Here is a 23,195-nt window from a genome sequence, read left to right on the forward strand (position 1 = left end):
ATATTTATGAAAAATAAATATATATATATATTTAGATTTACTTATTGATAAATATTTATATGTATTAAAATATTTTAAATAACAGAACTTCAAACAGTCATCAACTATTAAGTTGTACATCCCAGTGGTGGTAATACTACACTATGTACTTTTACCGTCTGACTGCCCATTGGTAAATATACACTTTTAGCATCAGATGTCTGACGCTATATTGGTGTTGTGGTGTAGTGTAATTTCTTCATCCGAGTTGTTTAAATAATTTGAAATTTTTGAATTTCAAAATATAAGAACATAAAATAAAATTTTGGAATCATAAATGATTTCAAATAGAAAGGTCATCAGCTACAAAGTTGTATATCTCATTGAGGTCTACGACTTCGGTTTTAGTTATTTCTCCATCCAAATTCATTCGAATAATTAAAAAATCTAGATTTCAAAATATGAGAATTTCAAACACTTAGGTTATATTTTAAATAAATTTAGATTCGGATTCAAAACAAAAATTCTAATATATAAAAATCCAATAATGTGTAGATAAATATTTTAATATATAAAATTCTGATATATTTTAAGTAAATTAAATATACAAAAAGTTTCAAGAGATGGCAACAATCCAGCACCAGTCAGTAGTTCAAGAGATGGCAACAATCTACTAACAGTTTACACGAACTAAATAACCAGTTATATATGTTTCACCCATAAATGGAAAGGGAAACATGGTATAATATTAGAACTCTGAAGCCATAAAGTACTTTCAAATTATTACTCAATTTTTCCACATCTGGAACAATTACAAGGTATTCATTTACAGAACATATCCATATGACACAATATACAGACACCATCCGTTTATTGAACCCACATGTATTAATGTAGGGATGTGATTACGCAATTGAAGCTCGGCTTATGCAGTAGGGTAGGATGGTTGCATGGCAAGGCCACACATCCCCCTCTTGTCAGAAATGTCCTTCTCCATCCTCAGGAATCCATTCTCACCCCACGTTGTGCCCCACGAGTTCTTCATCAGCCAATACTTGGTGCCATCACTCTCCTTTCCAAAACCAATAGCTGCAATGCCATGGTCTAGGTCAGTGCCACAAGATCCGGTCATCACACCACCGGAGTAGAACTGAAATGTCATGTGGCCGCCGGCCACAGCCACCGAGACTGGCTGGCTGGCTACCGCCTTCATGAGGGCAGCCTCATCGTTGGCAGGCACATCCTCAAAGCCCTTTTATATAAATATTGGTAGCAAAAAGTGTGAGTTAAGGGCATCAGCAAAACAACTATTGATGCTCTTATGTTGTTCTTTAACATATGTCTTACACAGTTCACCTGAGATATCGCTTACCATCGGTGGACCTCTGTCCTTGCACCTCATGGTTGCGGTGTTTGACCCCACTCCACTTGCCGTGCTAACCCGATTTCGCCAGACTGTCCCTGTGTGGCTATCATCCTCTGCTCCTCCTGCCCAACACTTTCCTCCTCCGCTCGCGGCTGGAGGAGGCCACTCCTACGCTTGTCTCCTCGACCTGGCCAACTTGCCTCTCTGAAGCGTCATTCTAAGTCGCAGAGCACAACTAATCCGAACACAAATGCTTTGATAGGGCAAGAAGAGCGGCTACTAAAATTGATCTCGATTTCAAGCAGCTGTAGTGTATATATTAGAGATGTGCTTTTCTTTTTATTTTTCTTTTAACCAAAAAGAGAATCAATAGGATCATTATTGAATTTGAAAACGCAAATCCTTAAAACTTCATATTTACATTAAAAATCTAAAAAATCTGAGGGTACAATACAATCTGAACCTGGTAGCTCTCAATATTTGTAACATTTAAATAAAACATTCAAGTAACACATACATATATTCTTTTTGACATAAAATTCACTAATACATAAAGACTTTCAAAGGCATCTTCTTTTTTGTAGCCATGGTTGACAAAAAACCACCCCTAAAAATGTTTCTGGATGGCCTTTTGAAATGTCTTCCATTTCTAGGGGGTGTCTAGTGTTATGGACTGCCTCAAGAATTTAAAGTATCTCTACAGATGGATCGAAATCGATTTTCAGTTATGGTTACTGACACTAGTGATTTCATATTTATATGCAGGCTCATTAAATAGATGAATGTCACTATAGGCTGTTAGGCATTGATTTTCAGCCATAGTTAGAAATCCATTTGCATTGCTACTACAGAAACAATTTTAGGAGATAGTATTTTTTTATTTTCAGAGGAGGCACTTTAGTTCAGCAATCTTTGAGAATGGTTTTAGAACTGCCTCCAAAATTTGATTTTCAGAGGCAAGCTTCTTAAGGGGGTCGTCTCTATAAATAAGCCCATCTAGGAAAACCAATTTTCAGAGATGAGAAACGTGATGAAAGAGTGGCCCAAGATCCATAAAAATGTTACTTGTAACCTAGACTTCCGCACAAAACACTTTCCCAAAGTTGCCACTTCTAGTATCGTCTTCTTCAGCAGGCACTACTACGAAAAGCATTTATAGGGGCGCCTGGTAAGCCTTCGTAGGGGCGGTTTGGCCAGCCGCCCCTACCGAACCGTCTCTACAAATCATGCATTTTGTAGGGGCGGTTCCCAGGCCACCCCTACAAATCGATTTATAGGGGCGGCTGGTGTTTCCTGCCACCCCTACAAATCGATTTGTAGGGGCGGCTGTAGTACCAGCCGCCCCTACAAATACCTGTTTGTAGGGGCGGTTCGATCTAGAACCGTCCCTACAGTACGTTTTCCCGCCAAAAAAAAAATTCAAATTTACAATTCAAAATCGCGTTGCCGAACGTCCCGCGACCAACGTTCCGAACTGCATTCGCATTGCCGAACGCCCCGCGACCAATGTTCCGAACTGCGTTCGCGTTGCCGAACACCCCGCGACCCACGTTCGCATTGCCGAACGCCCCGTGACCAACGTTCCAAACCACGTTCGCACTGCTGAACGCCCCGCGACCGCGACTACAAGCACAAAAGTATTATATAAACTACAATTACAAGTCCAATTCACAAGAATATATACAATCAATCATTAAATATATAAATTCCATACACATAGTTATCAACGTCCTAGAGCTAGCCTTTCAGTCTCACGAAGGTGTTGGTACTGAGGATTTGTACCTAACTTAGACTCTCGGTCATGGTAGGCGCCTCCGATGTGTACAATCTGGTCCAATATGAAGTTACAAAGGTCGCCGATGAGCTCTAAGAGTTGGTCATCCTTGTATGGGTCTCTTTTCATTCCTTTCTCTTCTCTCTACTACAAGAGAACAAGTTTCGGTTTAGTATTTCATACCATGTATGAAGTTTTTATACTACGGGTGAAGGTTCAAACTTACCCTTAAGGGGTGTCTCCTGTAGGCACCGGTGTTACTCATCATAGAACATATATAGTATCCATAATGTACACTCCTAGGCTTCTGCTTGGGGCACTGTGTGTTTTGTATATGAAAATGTTAAGTAATGCTTTTGACAGCCATGTAACGGAGTACTGAAGAAGTAAGTTACACTTACCGCACAAAGGGTTTTTATAGCCAGCTTTTCCTTCCTTGCTGGATCATGTCTTCCATGATGATTAGTGACATAGAACCTAAATGCCCTTTTCAAATTATTTTAGCAAATACAACTTGTTAGTATCCAAAAGTGAACGTTACAAGTATGTATACAAACATATAAGCTAATGAGGATTGTCGATATGTATACGTCTTGAGAATCGATATGAAGTCTTTGTATGTCATCGTGTCCCTATCTAATGAATCAAAGACCCATGCCATGCTCCTCCCGACATCGACGGCTATACAAATCCAGTGGTTGCTGCATGGATTTAATCATAGAACTAGATAAGCTCTTTTGCATCGAATAAAATATATCGACTCGAAGTTGTATGGTAGCCATATAGTAGAGTGTTGTTGGAGATTTTTGAAAGCTAGGGCAATGTATGCCGCAACCTTAAGGGACTCTTCCCTTAGTTTCGCCGTACGGATGCGCTCTTTCTCCTGAAGAGTCTTTGCAGCAGCTAGCTCTTTGGCATCCAGTGTCCACCATTTAGGGTAATTAAAATTTGTTTGGGCTATAGCTTGAGGGTCTAGATACCCGACTTTCACACTTGGCATTTGTTTGACAATATGCACTTGCATTCTACAAATCACGGCGTGGGTTAGTTACAACAAAATTCAAAGATTACATTCATATCATATCGGGAGGAGAAGGACTTACAGGCACCACGTGCGAATTAGATTCATCTCCATTTCTCCCAGGTGAAAGCATGTGTGCATGTCATCAAAGTCAAAGACAATTTTCCCGGCTAGGCTTCCAAATGTGCCGGTGGGGAAGCATGCTTGTATGAGATCTATGCTCGTTGGGAGAACACGCAAGTACCAATCATGGAACCTTCTCATTCCAAGTGGTAGGCGCTGGATGTCCCAGTTTGGTAGGAAGGGCTTGCCTCTTTCATATATTTTTGGGCAATCCTTTGACCATTCGATGGCATCAACATTTGGATACTGCTTTGCAATTTGGTGGAGTTTGCTAGTGACGGCCTCCTCAAAACCCCATGATGGGACTTTTTTAACTTGGTTCTCAGGCTTGAACTGGTCATGGGAATACCACTTGGACACCGACGAGACGTCTTTGATCAGAACATAAACTGGCCTTATGTTGATTGGAATCTTCTTTCAAAGTTCCCATTCAGGCACGTCCTCATCTTCTTGTGCATCACCTTCTTCAGGAGGCACTTGTTCATGTATCGGCTGTGCTTGTTGAGAAGACTGTGGCATCTCATCATGCACTTGCTCGGTACGAGCTGGAGAAGGTTGTGGCATCTCATTAGGCACATGCTCGCTAGGAGGCGGGGAAGAATGTGGCATCTCAGGAATGTGGTGGTCATGAGATGGTGAAAATATCTCCCCGACCTCAACAACTCGCTCCAAATTTGAGAGAGGGGGAGGCAGAAAAGAAGCAGTCAATATAATGTCCTGTTTGTGCCAGAGGATGAACTGCCCCATAATGTCTCCGAGTAACACAAGCCCCTAGGGAGTTGCGTAGTCTATCCTCCACTACATGAACTTGGGCTTCACTGTATGCACCTTGACCCTAGTGTAGTCCGTGGTATCTTATTATTGTGGTGTAAGCCACCGGGAGGATGTGCCACACCTATTGCCACCTCCATCATAGTGTTCTGCCGGCCACTGAGAAACACCAAGGTGCAACTAGTTGGTTTCCATATGTGATCGACGGGGGTTGTGGCTATAGTGGAACCTTGGCTGCTAGGAACTTTCGGAGGGCTGCCAACTAATGCCAGTTCTCCCGGCGGTGTCACTAATATCCGTGGCTCTGTAGACAGTCCTTGCTTCTCCAGCGCCTTTGCAACTAGAGCCTTCACTTGGAGCTCAAGACTAGTCTCTAGGTCTCTACCATGTTTCTTGTACATGTGCCTGTCCTTTTTTAATCCTTGCTTCTAGGTCATCCATTTCCCTAGCCCCTGGTGCGGTCTGTGTGCTCCTTGTTTCCCAAGCTAAGGCTAAGCTCGTCCCTCTCTCTAGAAGGATTGAATGAGCAAGCACATCTTCGGCTTATCAAACTTAAGATTACTACCGGATGATTCTGTACTCCTCGCATATATCCAATTCCTTGAGCGTACCTTCAAATTCGTCACATCAATATTCCCAGCAGCTGCGGCCTCTTCGTCCATCTTCTTAAACTGCTCTTCCTTGGCATAGTAGCCACCGGGGCCTAGATGATGGTGGTGTTTGTTCCTCTTCGTTAGCTTGGTTTTACGAGCACTGAGCTCCAATGCCTTCGGTGAAGTCTTCTGAGCCACGAGCTCCTCCCATTGACTAGGAGTTATTTTGCCGAACTCGTTGAAGGGAGTTAACTCCTTTTGGATATACTTCATGTTGAGCTCCGACCTCCAACGTCAGAATGACTCTCCCATCATCCTGAAAGCATTTTTTTACCAGTTCATGCTTACCCTCTAGAAATCTAAAATTAAGCTTCAGCTGCCTATCCCATAGTTTATTCTTTTTGTTCTCTGGTACCTCTTTCTAGTTAGGGATTTCTAGGTTCAATTTATCTCTTACTAGGGCCCAGATCGCATTACAGAATCGTCCTCTTCATTCCTTCAGCTTAAGGATCTCCCCTGCTGGTCCGACCTCCGTTATCACATAGCATACCTTTTTGGATATATATTTCCTTTTCTATCCCCTTGTTTCCTCTTAGGCTTGGTAGTCATGGTTGTGTCTTGAGTTTGTGGAGCAGAGGCATCGTGATCCGTCTCTGTGGCTATTGCCTCTGCTCTCCTTTCCTCTACTCTGTCTTGTCTAGCGAGATGTCGTGGACATCGACATCATCTTTTCTGAGTTTCAGGAGGGACCTGTATATACGACAGGTCAAAGTGTTAGCAGAGGTAACACAACCAAAGCTTTAGCAAAATTTATAAGCTAAGGCTTTTTCCCTACCTCCTCGTTTGGGTCAAAATCCATGTCCAAATCTTCCTCTGTTGGCCTCCTTTTGGCTTCACATGTGGAAGGATCCTCAGGACTTACATATCTCTCTTCTGAGTCATCATCATCATCCTCTTCTTCTTCATCTTCAGCAGCCTCTCCTGCTATTCCTTCTGCTCCCCCTTCCTCCTCGTCACATAGCTCCTGAGTAAGCATCACTTCTAGATCCTTTTCTACCTCGTTATCGAACTGCTCCTGAGTAGCTGGTCCTCTAGTGCTTGCTCCTCATAGGTTGGCTGCTCATCATGCTCAGGGCATCGGGCTGCACTATCTGGTGTCCGCGATATTATTTCGCACTTTGTTCTAATAGATGCAAGAAAGTGTGCTTTAGGTACGCGAGAAGGTATAAGAAATAAAAAAGGTCTATAAACCAAAGTAGTCCTATAAAACAACAATATATAAAAAAACGAGAAGTAGCAGTAGTAGAGGCGTCAGAAACATGTCAATCATCATCGGATCTTGAACTTGGATCATCAAGGCATCATAACAGAGAAGAGAGAAGGTAATGTAGGGGCAGCTGCTAATGATGCCAAGTTCCTCACAAGTTCTTGATCATCAGCTCATATTCCATATAATGTATGGACTTAGACAATTTCATCATCAGCAAAACAAAGCAGAGGAGAGGAGAGGGGAGATTTGGCAAAAAAAAAGCAACAGCTGCTTAGCAAACATAGAGAGAAAAAGGTGTAAAAAAAGCAGTTGCTGCTTCCCAAATATAGAGGATAGGAAAAATAGCCAAAAAATAGTTGACTGCTACCACATGGTTGGAAGACCCCTACAGATCAAAATCTGGTAACTTAGATGTGGTAAATAATGGATTAGAGTAGAGGAGGAGTAATAGTAGATAGAGTAATAGTAGAGGAGTAGAGTAGAGGAGGGGTAGAGAAGTGTAGTAGCCAGTAGTTAAGAGTAGCAGCCAGCAGCTAGGGAAGAGAGTAGAGTAGCAGGCAGCTAGTAGGAGTAGGAGTAGCTAGCAGTAGCAAGTAGAGTAGTAGTAGTTCAGTAGAGTAGAGTAGTAGTAGTAGTTCTGTATAGTAGTAGTAGTATATACAAACAGTTGTATCCAAAATAATCAGCTATAAGCACCAGTTTATTAAGAATTACAAGATAAAAACAGTGTCATCCTTGGAAAACATAGGTATTTGGGAAAAATGAAGTGGAGTAAGTAACGAAAATAACAGGGTTAGAGAGTAGTTAACACGTAAAATGGAACTTATATGTTTTAACCTAAGTTTATATTAACAAAATATTTATATATGCTATACTTCTTGCTGGATAAACTAAATTGCCTCAAAACATTGATCACTTGCTTGTTTCTTTGACGTCCTAAGATCCATTTCATCAAACTACAAACAATTTGACTATCAATATGATTAAAATCATGTACATAAACTGGTTATTTTTTGATAAAGGAATGTGGCTACAACTTGGACACTCAACCATGGAAAGTAAAGAAAAGGATAAAAAAATAAAAAGAATAGAGCAGATTTGCTGCCATGGCAAGGTACATCTTAACTACAAAATTGTATCTCATAAGTTAAATCCGAGTGTACAGCATTAACAAGAAGAACACAAGATGACAAGAAATAAGGCTAAGCCCACAAGGTTAAGCTACCTATGAACATATCTAGCCTACACAGTAGCAAAAATTTCTAGCACAACAATAACCCCTTGGAACCTTAACCCTTTTACCAGAACAGAAAGAGTGCATGTTAAATCATGATGTACAGCATAAAGAGTTAACAACTGGCACAAAATAGAGAAAATGCTCAACAGATGTATGGCAACCTCAAGAACAAGTCAGCCTACAGAAACTTGGCAAGTATACTGCACAAAAGGAGCACAACCTGACAAGAAGTTTAGAAATTCATATCTGGAGTTCTAGCTAACCAAAAATATTGTTCTTTAACAATTTGGAAATCTTATGAAAAACACTACAACTACTTAGTTATCAATAGGAATTATATCCGATTTGGAAAGAAGTGAAATAGACACGATACTTGAACCATAAAAACTTCAAAAAAAGTGTGGAATAGGATTTTCTTACCTTCTACAACCTCTCCACCAAAGGATTTGAGACCAAAACTTCCCCCCTTAGTAGAGCAATTTTTGGGAGGTATCCAAGGCCTCCCCACCTTTGTTTTATGGGTTGGAGTGAGTGACCCGAGTAGGACAAAGGTGATGCAGCTGTTTTATATGTGGGTCATTTGTAGGGGCGGCTGGCGATTGAGCCGCCCCTACAAATCGGAGCTATATATACGGGGTATTTGTAGGGGCGGCCGAATCACCAGCCGTCCCTACAAATAGCAACTCTAGGGGCGGCTGAATCACCAGCCGCCCCTACAAATAGCAACTCTAGGGGCGGCTGGTGATTGAGCCGCCCCTACAAATCAGACCCCATTTGTAGGGACGGCTCGTATCACCAGCCGCCCCTGCTGTTCCATTTGTAGGGGCAGCTAGTGTCTGAGCACCCGAGCACGCCACTGTAGGGACGACTCCATCACCTGCCGCCCCTACAAAAAAATTTGAACCGTTGCTAAAAATCGTTTTTACGTAGTGAGAGGCCGCTAATCTTCTCCACCACGGCTCCCATCCTCGATCTCCACGCATGGCCAGGCCTGCCTAGAGTTCCTCACCATCAGCTATGCTCGTGTCTCATCACCCTATCTGAGTGAGCACTGCCCCCACTCCTCTGTCCATGTCCATGTCCATCTCCTCCGTCTCTCCCTCACTCTCTCTCAGTCTCCTCACTGATACAAAGTTGTCTTTGACTCTCCTTGCAGATCCAAGGTCCTCGACAAAGTCGAAGCTACGTCTCCAGGGTGAGCTCTGGCCTCTCTCTCTCTCTCTCTCTCTCTCTCTCTCTCTCTCTCTCTCTCTCTCTCTCTCTCGCTCTCTCTCTCTCTCGCTCCCCCCCCCCCTCTCTCTCTCTCGACTCACACTCGGTCTTCTCGCTCTCTGGTCCAAGGTTTTCGATCTACGGTGATGACAACATAGGCAGACTAATGGCTACGATTTGCGGCAAAAGCAGTGTGGGTGGGTGTCTTTGATTTGTGATTGAAGTCTCGGTCCGTGGTGGTCCAAGTCGAGACTTGGCATCGGGGTCAGTGGATTTGAGGGCAGGCCTCGACACCTGCCGGTTTGATTTTTTTTAATCAATTTTCAAAGACGGGCATTGTTCACCCTCTTCCTCTCTAGAGTTCCATTTGTACAAACCGGTATAATAAGCAGCCCCTCCTCTAGTGTTCTATTTGTACAGATCACACGGCCCCATCACTGAAAATCTTTTATTTTCATGGCAGGGCTGTAGGGGATACACCGCCACTGTTAACCCCAAGTGACTGACTGTGAAAATGTATTTTCCAGTAGTGATATTTATATAGAGTTCCAGAATTCATTTCAAAATCATCAAAATTTTGAGTTGCATTTGAAAAGAATGAATGTCATCACTGTGATGTGAGACAATATGTCTAACATAGCCTGTCCCGGGACATGTTAAGTGAATTTTCTTGCTATAAAAATGGATCAAATTAAATTTGATATTGTTCTATGGCTTCTAATTTTTTTTGTCGTTTTTGCGGTACATGAACCTAGAATATTGAAGTTTTTTTTTATGGTGGTTTATATTTACCTGTTGGTAAACTGTGTCAAGGATAGACAATAGACTTAGTGAATGTGAATTTTCCTGTCGACGCACGGGAATTTCCCTGTCGACGCCGTACCGACAAGGAAATTGGTGTCCCGACAGAAAATACCTAAACCGATAGTAAAATCTATATTCTGTCGCTTTGCTTCTGTCCGGTGTTTTGCTGCCGGTGTATGGTATTTTGCATTTCCCTATCGGTTTCGCACTGATAGGGAAATCTTTGTCTGCAGTAGTGCCCTCAAGATCATTATTCAGAAAACGAAATTTGAAGCTTAAATCCTTTTAAATCACGATGTTTACCTCAACATTTGAATGAGCGGCCGCCTCCTGCAAGCCTACAAGAAGACTCAAGAGAACAGATGGAGCCAATGAGTGGCCACGGGGAGCCACCACGCGCCGAGGGCCGGCACCACCTCCTCATCCTCCTCCTCCGCCGCCTCCAGCTCCAACGAGAGCCACTGCGAGCACATGCTGCTCCTGCCGTTCCGAACGGCCATGCAGGGCCATACCAGCCCGATGCTGCTCCAGTTGGCCCGCCGCCTCGCGTGCCATGTCCTCCGCCCCACGCTCGTCACCACCCGCTACGTTGCCCTCCTCACCGCGCCGCCCCCACCCAGCCCCCTCCGCGTCGCCGCCATTTCAGACGGCTTCAATGACGCCGGCCATGCCTAGCCGATTGAGGTGATGGACGGCGATAGCAAGGGTGAATTTGGGATGAATGCTTGCTATGTGGATGCAGAATATGGACAAGGCACAATGCAGAAAGGAGGAAACTCAGGCAAGATATTGCTAGTGACAAAAAAAAGGCAAGAATATTGCTGAATTTGCTGCAAAATATCCATCATGTCGTCAAACAATAAGCATCTAGTGATATGGAATTTATATATTGCTGAGCATAACTAGTCTTTGCATTGCGACTTCTGTAACTTCGAAGGAGGCCAAAGATGTTGGTATTTTAATGTTTCAACACTCAGGAATCATTGTAAAAGTAAACTCACATGATGTGTGTCATTTAATTATTATGTTTTCTTTTTTTGGATAGTAAGTGCTCTACTGAGGACAAGCAGGAGATCATAGATCTTAGCTTACATAGATTACTACTGGTGCATGTAACCTTTGAAATGTCAGGAGCATACGGTATTTTATTGGACTCCTTTGTTTATGTAAATCTTGTATGTTTATTTCTTTTGTTACCCTCAGATGACCAGAAAATTCCAGCAACTAGGAAATAAAATCAAGGATTAAGCCCATTTTTGGTCCCTCAACTCTCATCATTGTCTAATTTATGAAAAAAAAATACTTTAGATTTTTAGATATTTATGAAAAAATTATATATATATATATATTTAGATTTACTTATTGATAAATATTTATCTATACTAAAATATTATAAATAACACAACTTCAAACAGTCATCAACTATTAAGTTGCAGATCCCGGTGGTGGTAATACTACACCACGTACTTTTATCGTCTAACTGCCCATTGGTAAATATACACTTTTAGCATCAGATGTTTGACGCTATATTGGTGTTGTGGTGTAGTGTAATTTCTTCTTCCGAGTTGTTTAAATAATTTGAATTTTTTGAATTTCAAAATATAAGAACATCAAACAGAATTTTTGAATCATGAATGATTTCAAATAGAAAGGTCATCAGCTACAAAGTTGTATATCTCATTGAGGTCTACGACTTCGGTTTTGTTTATTTCTCCATCCAAATTCATTCGAATAATTAAAAAATTTAGATTTCAAAACATGAGGATTTCAAACATTTAGGTTATATTTTAAATAAATTTATATTCGGATTCAAAACAAAAATTCTAATATATAAAAATCCAATAATGTGTAGATAAATATTTTAATATATAAAATTCTGATATATTTTAAGTAAATTAAATATACAAAAATTTTCATGAATATCTAAAGAAAACTAAATTAATTGATTAAATCCATTTTTGGCCCCTCGCTCTTACTTTTGTCTAACGTTGGCACATCAACTTTCAAAACCATTTATTTTGACCACCGAGTTGGTTTTAAGTGGTTTTCATATGCCACTTGGGTCAAAATTAAACAGTTTATGATAGTATGAACCGTACCCAACGATATAAAAAATGGACCTATCAGCCTATAGCTAATAGCTATGCAATAGACAAACTAGAACATCTTCAAAATATACTTGACAATCCAGCACCAGTCAGTAGTTCAAGAGATGGCAACAATCTACTGACAGTTTACACGAACTAAATAACCAGTTATATATGTTGCACCCATAAATGGAAAGGGAAACATGGTATAATATTAGAACTCTGAAGCCATAAAAGTACTTTCAAATTATTACTCAATTTTTCCACATCTGGACCAATTACAAGGTATTCATTTACAGAACATATCCATATGACACAGTATACAGACACCATCCGTTTATTGAACCCACATGTATTAATGCAAGGCCACACATCCCCCTCTTGTCAGAAATGTCCTTCTCCATCCTCAGGAATCCATTCTCACCCCACGTTGCGCCCCACGAGTTCTTCATCAGCCAATACTTGGTGCCATCACTCTCCTTTGCAAAACCAATAGCTGCAATGCCATGGTCTAGGTCAGTGCCACAAGATCCGGTCATCACACCACCGGAGTAGAACTGAAATGTCATGTCGCCGCCATCCACAGCCACCGAGACTGTCTGGCTGGCTACCACCTTCGTGAGGGCAGCCTCATCGTTGGCAGGCACATCCTCAAAGCCCTTTTTTGACGTAAATCCTCAAAGCCCTTGATGGTTGCGGCCCTTGTTGGATCCTGACTGGCACTGGCCATCTTGCGCGGTGTTAGGGTAGTCAGACTCGGTGGTAAGGCCACCGTTCTTGATGATGAACTTGAAGGCGTCGTCCATCTCACCACCATTGCAGCCCTGGTCCTCACCATGAACGTCACAATCCACCAGTTCCTGCTCCAAAAGTGAGATGAGCTTCCCGCTGCTTATCTTTACAATGCCCTCTGTGGCAGCTACAGCTGAGAACGCCCAACAGCAACCTGCATTCATTCATTTTGATCAGATGGATATCATCCAGTGCTGTAATAAATAATAAAACATATTATATATGCACACATAGGAGAATTGTGCATGTGTGGTCACCTAGCTAATTTTACTTACCACACTGCCCTTTGTTAGATTGTAAACGTGCCTCGGCCCACGGGCCTGCCGTACCCGGCTTCCCATTGTGCCTATATGTACACAACATTGGTTATTGACTAATACATCACGTATTCCCCAATTCCTATTACACTTTCACCCTTGGTTCTTGATGGGCGTGACTGCACCCTTGATCCTCCAGTCCACAGTTGCCAGAAGCGCAAGGGTGCTAACATTCTTGTAGTGGAATCCTGTGGGCACCTTCACCACATGTTGGTTGAATCCTTTGTTGGTCTAGGTTGCTCTGAATTCTTCGTTACTAAGGTCGGCAAACTGGTTCACAGCAAGCCAGAACTTGCGGCTCCCGGCGGCGTTGAACTACTCGATGAACTTGACGTTGGCCTTGAACACATGGAACCGGTATGCCTTCTTAGTGTCATCCTACTGGACCATCCACTGCTCGTGCCTCGCCATCATGGTCGTGTCATCGTCGATCAGTTCCCGAGCTACAAGGAAAACATTGTTTATGGAGGGGCTCTGATATTAATAATAAGGCTCCACCAAAGGCTGCTTGGAAGAAGTTAGTCTGGTTTCCAAAAGACAGTGGTGGCTTGGGGTTCTGAATTTAAGCATACAAAATGAAAGTTTGCTCTTAAAGCATTTTCACAAATTCTATAACAGGCTGGATATTCCTTGGGTGAATTTGATTTGGGAGAAGTACTTCTATGGTCACTCCTAGCCACTCGCCTTCGCTGAGATGCGTGGGGAGGGGCCGAGGGTTTCCCACAGGGAGATGGACGAGATAGGCAGCAAGGGTGAGAGGGACGGTGTGAAAATGCGGATTATATGCTTATTAATTTGTCTGGGAAAGTAGCTGAGAAAAACCCCCTCCTTGCACCAGTGCCCCGGGTATTTATAGACCATACCCAGGGACGTGGTGGAATTACATTAGGGCTAGGACTCTGGGGGTGAGCACTATACAATGACCAAGGGTACGGCGGTAAACTCCTTTCTCCAGCCAACCACTCCTGGGCCCAATCGCCTTGACGGGGCCACTACTGTTGTCAGGATGGTCCCCTCCATGGTGGGCGCTGAACGTTCGTGTGCTCTAGGCGAGGGTCTGCCCATCGTCATCGTCCTACGACCTTCTCGCCATGCTCCTCCAGTGAAGCTGACCTTCGAGCGCGCCACCTAAACACACAGATGAAATAAACCGAAGAAGGACACCCTCATCACGGGGGTGGTACCCAAGACGAGGGCGGGTTAGCTGAGCCAGCGCCAGGTCATGGGTTAGGGGAAGAGCGGTGTCGGGGTACCTCCCCCCAATAGCAGCCCCTCGAGGGTCGGGCCCAGTGTGATGGGTCGGAGAAACGTTAAAACTTGGGGAGGGAGGCACGCGTGGGTACCTAGCTTGCGGCCCCGGTCCAGCGACGCCCCTATCGTGCTCGACCGGAGCTAGGCTTTTGATTGATTTGAGTATATGGGCCTAGTGTGGAGTTAGATGGGACGCGTGCGTTTTTCTCGGGGAGTGGTTCATGATTTTTCAGGATGTGCGCCTGCTTCTTTCCTTAGGTTGGGGTGCTTGGTGCCTATAAATAGTAAATCCACCGAGGCGTCTTCAAGCCGTAACGACGCAAGAGTGTTGGCTGGTATGCGTAGGGGTGGTTCTCGACACGGCACGGGATGAGTGTCGATGGTAGTTAACAACCATTATAAACCGTCAATATAACATGCATAAGGGTATAAATATAATCACCAACAAAAGTCTAGGGGTTTAAACTAACAAATTCCATGAGTTTTGGTGAATCTGTATTTTCTACAGGGTTTATCTAGAAAACCATTAAGGTGGACCTACATGTCAGAATTAATCGCACTTATCCGCAATGAAACGGACACCAGAAGACTCTAGAAGACTCGAGAGGACTCCACACCGAGGCAGAGCCCGAGTGGCTGTAATGGAGACTGTGGATCCCGATCTTCCGTCAGGTTCAAGATAAACAACGATTTGTTCGGAGAGCGACACACCGATCCGGTTTCAGATCACAAAGACCCGAACCCTACAACCTTAGCACCATGTCTCATCTGGTTATCAACCATGTCACAATCCAGTTGACCTTGTCAAGAAGGCTAATCCCTGCTGCGAATCGAAGAACACAAGCAAGAACAAGATAAAAAGCAACTTAATTAAAGTGACAATTGCAGATGAATGATTAAGCACTCGAAGTTGGGGTCTTGCAAACCGATAACGGCGACTATTCAATGACAGATTGATCTAAAACAAAACCCAAAACCTAATTTAGGTGGTGGCTACTGATTATATAGCCTAAGGGACGTCCAAGTATCCCTAATCACGTCCTAAAAGTGTCCCAACACGTTACAAGGCCCAACGGCCCAAAAGACGACGACGTAGCGCCGTGACAGATTCTGGACATCAAATTGTTTCGACGATTCTCATTGATTATGATGAAATTTTGCTGTGGTACCACTTCCATTGGTTTCCTTATGAAATTATCTTTCCATCTATATGTGGATCATCAAAAATGGAGTTCGTATGCGACCTGGACGTCTGTTTTACCACACGCTGGTCCTGGAGCCCGAGATGGACTCGAACTCAAGTTGGACTGGGCCTCCGGCTTGGCTTGGACGTCCTTGCTGGCCTCCTAAGGTGGTGGCCAAGGAGGAGGACGTCCAAGGACTTTCTTGGTGGGTTCTCCAAGTCCTTGGGGTGTGCTCCCACTTAGGCCAGGGTCCCAAGGATGAATAACAAGCTCATAACGACAGTGTAGCTTCCAGCAGAAACAGCGACAGAATATCTTGATAGTTTGGAGGCCTTGCTGATGTAATATTGAGATGAGACTAGATCCATTTGAAATCTTATCAAACAAGCTTTCCATCAAGTGCTCATTGACCTCGATCACACTCCAGATGGCTGAGTTATGGCCTTCCCAATGATGCACTGTCGAGCTGCCGATGAACTAAAAATTCAACTTTGATGAACTTGCACGTTGAGACATATTTGTACCTACATTCAAATAACGACATGTACATGTGAAACCAAGTGAATTGTACCAAAAATCACTATGCAAATGTAGGAACGAGCTCACCTTATAAACAATGGTCGTATCCGATGGTGTCATGTCCTCATCATCCTCCCCTTCTTGACAACAAACCGTCCTTGGTTTGAGATTAGCTGAAGAAAACGTTGTTGGTAGTAGCCAACATTGCTCCCCTTCTTGAAATTTAACATGTTTCTTTATAACAAAACTAGGGGAACTCAACATGACAAGATTATAGCAATTGCAATCCTTTGGTTGATCATACTTTTGCACAATATAAGGAGATTTCAGATTTGAACAAATATAGACACGATGCACCATATACTCTCCTTTACAATTATATTTTCCAATAAAATGATATGTACAAGTAGACAACCATGACAATTCAACACATTTAAGTTCCTCTTCTAAACTACTAAGAGCATATAAAGTATTAAACTCAATATAACCCAAAGTATTTGAAGAATACAATAATTTCTTTTCATCTTTTTTGGTAGCAATGGGAAGCAAATTTTTATGTTCAGCATAAGTAATTGGTTCCAAAGCCAAAGCATCATACTCATTCACTAGTTGTGGCATACGTATAATAAAAGTATTTTCACACAACTCTTCTTTATCACTAGCATTATTAGAATAATTATTTTTTGACAAAGGCAATTCAGATTTAACATCCAATTCTTTTCTTTCATTAGCAGCTCTATCTCTATTAGTTTATGCATTTTTAGCATGGTTTAAAGTTTTACCAGACTCTAAAGTATGTGTAGGAGGTGGTGGTGGTGAAGATGTTGTTGTAGTGGCAAAAGTAACCACTCGCCTTTTTATCGCAGTCTCAACCTTTGCAAATGGTTGCTCCACCCTTGCTAAAATCTGGTTGAGGTTGTCGTCAATGTTGGTATGGTTCTTTTGCTGACATTCCTGCAATTTTTTTTCTGCAAGCATAGCAAGCTAGAACAAACGTTTGAGAGTATAAAATTCTATATGGAAAACAATATCTTGTATTTCATGCCTCAAACCACCAAAAAAATGAACAATGGTATCTTTCATGTCCTCTACTATCCCACAACGTATTGCACACTTTTGAAACTCTGTATAATATTCTTGGACAGACATATTGCCCTGCTCTAAGCACTGCAATTTGTTATGCCATTCATGTTTATAAGAAGGAGGAATAAAACGATCATGCATAGCTATCTTAAGTTCTTCCCATGTACCAGGTAAAACATCCTCTGCAACTAGCCCATACCACCAAATAATGGCAAAGTCCTTAAACTCACTAGTAGCTTGTCGAACTCTATATTGCTCAGGTACAAGGTGGGCACTAAACTTTTGTTCTACCATTATCTCCCAATTAAGGTATCCTTCAGCATCATAATGACCCGAAAAGGATGGTATGGTCAATTTACCTTTTATACCTTGATGATTATAGTCTATATGTGTGGGCTCATTGTTCTTTATTCGGTCCATCCTTGCAAACTTCTGGTCCATGATTTCCTGCAATTCACTCTTAAACAGAAACTCGTTGTTTGATATTGTTAGAAATTAATATAAATCCCCTATCAACTATTTATGGGTAAGTGGAATCACACTCTCACACGTCTTACCAAGTTCTTATAAGGTTCTTACCAACGCAAAGCAGTGGACGGTACAACCGGTGGCTGGTTTGTGATACCTGTGAGGGTGTGACACTAAGATTGCAAGGGCCTTTTTCTGTACCGATCTGAAGTATATGTGGAGCTTGGGAGGCACGAAAAAGAACAAATATATATATGTGGCACACAAGTCAGTGACAGACAACAATATTGAATAAATATCCAGAGCACTTGTCCTAGTTGCTGGCCTATACGTGTTTCTATCACCAGTTGTGATAAACAAGAGAGGAAATAAGGATGAAATGAAACAAGTATTAAAGGTAGCAACGGATATGAACAAGGCAACAGATACCAGAAACAATAGAGCTATTGAGTGTTCCTTATGTGCTCCTTTTCGATATCTTCTATTCTCTTTTACTATTTTTTTTCTTTTATTTTTTTGTCCAATTTTTTTTCTTGCTTTTGCTCTTTTGATATTTTTTTTCTCAGCAAGGAGCACACAAGAATAAACCACAAAAAATTTGAGCTCAATTGAATAAAAGATGTGGCCTATAGAAAATTAGAACTGTGCTCTAAAAAGCATACCAAAACTTGTGGGCCTAGAAACTCAATTTTCCTAATCAAATTTTGCAAATCTAATTTTTACGAACCCAGCTTAGCTTGGATGAAATAGATCTAAAATTTTCTGGCGTTCTCCGTAGATATAAATTTTTTCCCGTTTCGAGTTCGGATGCAAAAGTTATGACTGTTTTAAGGAAGCTGCTCGAATCAGCGATTTAGTGGACACAAGATGCAAACCGATGGTGATACGGAATAGCAACGGGTGGAGGTATCAACACAAACTAGAAAAGAACATAATCTAAACCAACAACAAGACTTTGACCTAGGACACAAACTCAACAAAGCGGACTCTGAAACTGAATCATGCAAAGGCTATGGCGTAGATAGTTATAGGATAGGAAATAAATATGGCATTGGACTATGGGATAAAAGCAAAAACACTCGAACTAAGGGTAAGATGCGAACTTGACGGTATACCTGAAGCTCTGATTACCACTTAATGGAGACTGTGGATCCCGATCTTCCGTCAGGTTCAAGATAAACAATGATTTGTTTGGAGAGTGACACACCGATCCGGTTTCAGATCACAAAGATCCGAACCCTGCAACCTTAGCACCATGCCTCCTCTGGTTATCAACCGTGTCACAATCCGGTTGACCTCGCCAAGAAGGCTAATCCCTGCTGCGAATCGAAGAACACAAGCAAGAACAAGATAAAAAGCAACTCAATTAAAGTGACAATTGCAGATGAATGATTAAGCACTCGAAGTTGGGGTCTTGCAAACCGATAACGACGACAGTTCAATGACAGATTGACCTAAAATAAAACCCAAAACCTAATTTAGGTGGTGGCTACTGATTATATAGACTAAGGGACGTCCAAGGATCCCTCTTCATGTCCTAAAGGTGTCCCAACACGTTACAAGGCCCAACGGCCCAAAAGATGACGACGCAGCGCCGTAATAGATTCTGGACATCAACTTGTTTTGACGATTCTCATTGATTCTAATGGAATTTTGATGTGGGACCACTTCCGTTGGTTTCCTTATAAAATTATCTTTCCATCTATATGTGGATCATCAAAAACGGAGTTTGTATGCGACCTGGACGTCTGTTTTACCACACGCTGGTCCTGGAGCCCGAGATGGACTCGAACTCAAGTTGGACTGGGCCTCCGGCTTGGCTTGGACATCCTTGCTGGCCTCCTAAGGTGGTGGCCAAGGAGGAGGACGTCCAAGGACTTTCTTGGTGGGTTCTCCAAGTCCTTGGGGTGTGCTCCCACTTGGGCCAGGGTCCTAAGGATGAATAACAAGCTCATAACGACAGTGTAGCTCCTAGCAGAAACAGCGATAGAATATCTTGATGGTTTGGAGGCCTTGCTGATGTAATATTGAGATGAGACTAGATCCATTTGAAATCTTATCAAACAATCTTTCCATCAAGTGCTCATTGACCTCGATCAAACTCCAGATGGCTGAGTTATGGCCTTCCCAATGATGCACTGTCGAGCTGCCGATGAACCAAAAATTCAACTTTGATGAACTTGCACGTTGAGACATATTTGTACCTACATTCAAATAACAACATGTACATGTGGAACCAAGTGAATTGTACCAAAAATCACTATGCAAATGTAGGAACGAGCTCACCTTATAAACAATGGTCGTATCCGATGGTGTCAAGTCCTCATCAGGCTGCTAGGTGGGGCCGGTCGCCCCCACCTGTAGGGCGCCTGGCCCCCTAGGCCCACATGGCAGCCCCTCCTTCGAATGTCAGTTCTCCATTGCCTCCTAGGTTGTATCGATGCCGTCCTTTAAGTCGGTTTGATCCAAGGGTTCACGATAGATGCTCCGGCCTATATATACCAACCCCTACCCCCCTCCCATCAAGAGATAGAGAAGTCATTTGAGAAGACAGAAACCCTAATCATCCTCGAAGCTCCATCAATTCTAGGGCATAGCTAGTTAGGCTAGGTCTAGAGGGAGGCAAGCAGGCTTTGCTTGGATTCCCGATCTTGTCAAGAGTGTGGTTTGGTATAATCTTTGTACCCCCTCTCTTTTGTAACTCCATTACTTTTATATGCTTGCTACAATTGTTTTGACAATATTAATATTCATCTCATTTATGTTCTTCATTATAATGTTCATCATCTACTTTGATTATATGGTTAGTATAGTTTGATTATCATTATGTTCATGTAAGTTCGTATAGCGCTCAGTCTAAGGATCCATGGGTGGGTGGTTGACATTGTGTAAGCGTAGTGCTTATACGTTGTTTACCTGCGGATTCACCCTATATTCTAGGTCATGTGGTAGATCACGGATGTGACACTCCTGTTGAGTCCTTTGTAGTCCACTCCCTGAATGTAGGTGCACGTAGGATGCGGTTACGAAGGAAGACAAGCTCTTTTCTTAATCTTCCTTAGTAATATCCCTTATGTGTAGATACGAAGATGAACTTAGCAATGACTACTAGGTATAATTACACTAATCAATGTATGCTTTGGCTTGTAATTAAGAATGACTTAGGAATTATTCCTCTAATATTCTACCTGACCATGCTAATGCCATAGAAAGAAGTACACTGAGTGATTTATCATTATCATTGATCAATACTTATCATATATATATCTTATCCTATGACTTACCCATATTATGAGTAGAATATTAGTTGTGGTTTACTTCTACATTAATAGTATAAGTTATTAATACATGTCCTTGCTAGACCTTCCCTGTGGTAAAAATATAAATAACGATACCTGGAATACTCTCGGGTGAAGTGCTACAATGGTATATTATCGGTGCGCTTGCGGATTTCCTTTTTATTTCTATATATTCTTTCTAGTCACATGAAATAATAAAGAACTACTTAGTATTATTCTAGTAGTAATACTAGGTAAAACCAATAAGCATCTCTGGCACCATCATTAGGGATGACAACTTAGTACAAGTAATGCTAGGAGATGTAGGCATATCATAGGTGGCTACTTAAAATAAGTGACATGTTAATAAATATTAACAAGCATTTCTGGCGCCGTGGCCGGCGAAGATAGCTAGGCAAAGGAAGTATTGATAAACTTATACTTATTGATGTGATCGAAATAACCATTGACCTATGCTCAAATAGGCTTACCCTTGTTTTGTCTACTTTTGTATCTTATGTAGGGTAATGTATGATCGGTTTTGACCTTATGACAAACTATGTTGATGATCTAGAAGCATTACTTAAGAGAACTAAGGCTAAACTCAAGAAAGTTTTAGCTTTAGAGTCAAAAGACCACCAGATAAGGTGAAGCTTAACACCTGAATTTGAAGCTAGGTAGGAGGGCATGTGAGCTAGGAGGCATGACCGCCGCTGCCCCTTAATTTCCCCCCTCTCTAAAATCCGGAACAGATGGAAATTTTGCTTGCCAAGGATGTCAAGTGTGCTGTCCACTGGCACAACACATTGAGGAAAGTTGGCTACTTGATATGCCAAATTGAGAAATTTATGGAACATATATCTTAAGCGAAGCGTAACATCTATCTTTGGATTTTCAATTATGTTTCTTCCCTTATTGTCTTGTACAGTTCTAGTCCACGCTTTCCTTGTCTCCAATGCTTTAACACATATTGTGGTGGTAGTGACTTGATATTCATCAAATCAAGAACCTTAAGAGAATGACCACACAATATCCCAATTCTATCAAATTGCTTGCAGCTGCATAGAACTATTTGCTTCAAAGGATCGTCAACAAATTTATACTCCTCATATGTACAATCTCCTACTAGATATGCATTATTTTCATTTAACGCCTTGGTCCAAGCTGCAAAGGATCTTTCATATTCACCTTGAAAAGCTTCAAATATAATAGGAGCATACAACTTGCTAGCCTGCAACGACATAGGTGGTGGTCTCCTCATACCCATTTTAGGTAACCTTTTCCTTTAATCAAATTTAGAATTTAGGTAACTTTTCTTTTAATCAAATGCTTAAAGAACTGGATGACAGATTTGAAATGGATTTTCAAGTCATTGTTCAAACTCACGCTCAATTGTGTACTTCTCATTTTCTTTCAATTTGTATATACTATCCAACCAAATTTGCTTGCTTACCTTTTGCCTCATGAGGTTAAATTTTTGTTCAAATTGTACCATGTCTTCATACTCGAACATGCAGTCGCTAAAATCTGATAGAATACTTAAGCTTTCATTCTTCTCACCATTCTTCTCCATTTTTTTTCTATTTTCTTCTTCACCTTTTCCTTCTCTTTATCCTTCTCTTCATGTAGATGTTTAGCATTTTGCATGATGTGGAAGGTGCATAATCCATGCCATGCTTCTGCAACTGCCTTTCCCATTGCTACATCCTGATATGTGTAGAAAGTTTTAGGCTGCTGTCCATTATGAGCTTTGGTCTCAAACAACCACTTGAAGGATTCAAATGTCTCATCATACATGAGAGCAGCACCAAAAACTACAGTTATCTAAAGTGATTGAATCCAACAAACACACCAAAAGGTCAGCTCTCCTTGTTTGTTCCAAAAGTAGTGTCAAAACTAACAACATTACCAAAATGTGCATTATCCATTATCATTTTAGCATCAGCCCAGAATATGTTTGTTATTTGTTCTTCACAATCCATTTGCAATGCATACCGGAACGATGGATTCTCAGCAATTTTGTCTTGAAAATACTTAAGCATACTTCCTGCTTGTCCATATGCCAT

The 23,195-nt window shown here is 41.8% G+C and overlaps 1 pseudogene; it reads right to left on the reverse strand.

Moving 5' to 3' along the window:
- Positions 1–904: 904 nt before the first annotated feature.
- Positions 905–23,195, reverse strand: LOC136491637 (senescence-specific cysteine protease SAG39-like; annotated as a pseudogene).

Source organism: Miscanthus floridulus, chromosome 11, assembly GCF_019320115.1.
Source record: "Miscanthus floridulus cultivar M001 chromosome 11, ASM1932011v1, whole genome shotgun sequence".
In the NCBI taxonomy this organism is placed as follows: Eukaryota; Viridiplantae; Streptophyta; class Magnoliopsida; order Poales; family Poaceae; genus Miscanthus; species Miscanthus floridulus.